The following is a 3,414-nucleotide window of genomic DNA, read 5'->3' as shown; positions in this document are numbered from 1 at the left end:
CAAAGATTAGGTTTCGGACTAAATCAAGCTATAGCGATTAATTGTTAACACCGCGTAGGTAATTATTTTAATAATATGTTGTCAACCGCAAACATTAACTTTTATTGCACAATCGACTCTATTACGAAAAGCGTGTGTGTCTATTATTATTATATTGTATTTACGTGTTAAATAAACTTAAGGTTACAGTTTATTATAAACAACTTTTGACATTTTTCTAATTACCAATAAATTAATTGTACAAAACGTATTAATAAAAAATAATTAAAAGCGTGATCGTAAATATCAAGAATAAAATCACCCACATTAATTGGCAATGATTATTTAAAATTAATAGCCGTAACATCGTATTTTATTAAACAAGTCATAGTGGTTTATAGCGTCGTATTTAAGATATCAATTAAAGTTTCTTCTCGGTCAATTTAGTAAATTGAAATTAAAATGATGAGATACCTATATCACACGCGTTAGATGAGTGATTTGCCACGAGTTGGGTTAATTAGAAAGTGATCCGTCAGTGTATGAAAGATAGACTATGATTTTCAATCGCTGTTCATGTTATAATGGCATAATCCAAAATGATTGTGTAAGTACTTGAACTTCATTTTGTGCAATCCAACCCAACCTCTACCTACTGTCTTGGCGTGATCAATATTAACATAGTAATCACCTTTTGTAAAAAATTAATAGCGGTTTTATGCCATTCCATTTTGAATCATCCTGTATCTAACTATTTAGGATAGAATAGTTTCGTTGCCTGTTTTAAAAATTTTTCCATTTATCTATATTCGTCGGGCTATACTATAACTTATGGAAGAAGTGATATAGAGTTCGCGGGACAAGCCCTGGAGTACTGAGGCTCGAGACTCGAGCTGATTTAAGGACCAAATTTTAAAGAATCAAAATATTCAGAATGGAAAATGAGTCACAAACCATCATTCATGTACGAACGTTTAGAATTTCAGATTCCAGGTGAATCAAATTGCAGGATGATTCAAGATTAGCATTGGTTCCATAAACGATTCAGGATTCAAAATGAGTGGACCATCAAGATTAAAGGTAATTTAAGCTTCATGATTCAACATTTAAAATCACAATATTTGTACCTCAATTTTTAGTTACCCATGCGTTCGTTAATGCCTTTGTGACAACTTGGATCTGGTTTATTAAACTTTTCGCTTATTTTAGAGAAGATGATGGTAATTGTTTAGATAAGGTAATTCCAGGAAATATTGTATACGTGCCAATTTGAGTGTCTCTGGAGATGCTGTTTTTGTGGTTTGCTTGGTTACTATGAATTTGTAATTACGCATATTAAGTAAGGAAAACCGTTTAAATCCCAGAAGACGTGTAAAAAAGACACCTTTTGTTAGGTTCGAGGCCGAGTCATTACAAGTAACTTTTTCCGTAAAATTTTCGGAGGCAAGCCTGCCGTCTTCTCTTGCCGCCAGTTTTTGAAGCGAAGTTTTATTCTCGTCCCTTTTTCTTATCTTTCTTTCCTTTTTTTTAAAAAAGAAGTTCGGGGCCGAGTTTGCTTTCGTTTTGTGTATTTAAAGAAAGCACGTGTACGAACATTTTAAGTTACGTAACCTCGACGGAACGCGGACGGCTATTTCAAATTTTCGATGAGTATTTTGCGACAACGAGATGTGATAATCAGCGTCACTACAACCGTTTCGGAGATAGGAAATAGAAAAACGTGTTATCAGGTGTATTGGTTTCCCGTAATTTAATTAATGTTTGGTGTGATCGGACTGTACTTGGATATTTTGACTCGAATACTGTAAATATAATTTTAAGAGTAGCTGTAATGTTTGCATTTGAACACCCACGTGGGTTTTGTTTATGCGGTTGGTTGGTTTCATGTGTAATTGTAAAATAAATTTTATTTATGTAAAATTCCGCGAGTTGGGTATTCATTCGGACCATTTACTGACGAAAAGAGAAGTCTCAATTACCTACGCTTAATTTTATTGATTCGCGACCAAAGTTCATTTTGAGTGTTTGTCAAAATTTGGTAACATACCGTTTGGAATTTAAGGATTTTGATCTTGATCTGCCTGAAATCATGAATTAAAATCATTCTTGTGTGTCGAGTATGTACCGAAATAAATTTTCACTAAAGAGCTATAGCTAGGCTTGAAATGCGTTATATTTGACCTGAAGTTCAAGCGTCACAGCTTGTTAATTGGCGCCTAACGTGGGGCATTGTAGTTATCTTTGTGTATGGTTCTTTTTGGCCGGAACCAATGGACACAGCAATATTATTCTTATTGGAATTGTGTTCATGTAAATAATTCTGTTAAATACACGTTTCGTAAACTGTTGGGAATATACAGTAGTAACTAATAGGGCCCGTAATACGGTTTTGAATTGATATCCGGTCGGTTATTGAGCTTTTTTGGTGGAATACAAGATCATACTTTTATTAGGACAAGGAGAAGCACAAACAAGTGACTAGGAAGGGATTTAATTTCAAAAGATGGGGGACTACAGCAGGCGACATCTAACGGAGCGATTTTACAACACGTAGGTATTACAAATAAAATGCCTACGATACTTTGATTTTTCTTACAGCCGAATCAATCCTTAGTAAGGACGACAGCAGAGTTAAAATTAATTGGTGCTGCATGATACTGGTACGGTACCTATCGAAAACAACTGAAATCGATTTTTACAAAAATTGTTTATTACAATTTGCAGTAAAAGTTACATTAACCATACAAATAGAATAACGCTAACTTGTTTCCTAGACATATTTATTTGTTTCAATTCTATACAGTCACACGAAATAACAATATTTTATTGGTTCCATAACTTGCCACCTAATCCTTAATTTATTTTAAGATGTTTAATAAGTTCATAATTTATTAATAGTAAACAAACGAATGGAAACGTGTCAACCAATCAAATAATAAAAATACTAGCGCCTTATAATTGTGCAGGCACACTCAAAACATCGAAAACCACTAATCTGAGTTAAATTTTAATGAATATAATCACACTATAGGTATTCAACCACCATGCATACTTAAAATATACCTAAAGAAGTCGCTGATAGTTTATTTACATTAGAATTGAATATTTTAACCACCAGGGGAATCCATAATCATAACGTTCACAAACTCAACACATTACCATAAACAAGTTTCATTAAATAATTAATTACCAATTTAATACGATTTGATTTATACCGTGAGAATCGGTTTGTGTAAATTTTATAGGCAGTTTTTGTACAGGCTTCAAGGATAATTGCGCTATAATTTCATTTTTAACTTCATCCGAGGCGTTTCATTTCTAGTAAGTAGTTCAAACTCTCTCGAATTGAGAGAAAATGTCCGGTATATAAATTGAACGCGCTCGCTTTGGTAAATGTGGTAATCAAATGGTAACCCGGTGCGAGGGATACCATAT

The 3,414-nt window shown here is 33.4% G+C and overlaps 1 long non-coding RNA gene across 2 annotated transcripts; it reads left to right on the top strand.

Annotated features, from left to right (window-relative positions):
* Positions 1 to 405: 405 nt before the first annotated feature.
* LOC116175875 lies at positions 406 to 2,747 on the top strand. 2 transcript variants are annotated; one of them, XR_004146377.1, is made up of 3 exons: positions 406 to 1,059; positions 1,119 to 2,529; positions 2,578 to 2,747. It is a non-coding gene; the product is annotated as an uncharacterized LOC116175875 (long non-coding RNA). The 2 variants fall into 2 exon arrangements; XR_004146376.1 differs by having other exon boundaries at positions 412 to 1,059; positions 1,119 to 2,747.
* Positions 2,748 to 3,414: the final 667 nt, after the last annotated feature.

Source organism: Photinus pyralis, unplaced genomic scaffold (genome assembly GCF_008802855.1).
Source record: "Photinus pyralis isolate 1611_PpyrPB1 unplaced genomic scaffold, Ppyr1.3 Ppyr1.4_LG7, whole genome shotgun sequence".
NCBI lineage: Eukaryota > Metazoa > Arthropoda > Insecta > Coleoptera > Lampyridae > Photinus > Photinus pyralis.
The sequence above is the reverse complement of the archived record's forward strand: the minus strand, read 5'-3'. Positions and strand labels throughout refer to the sequence as shown.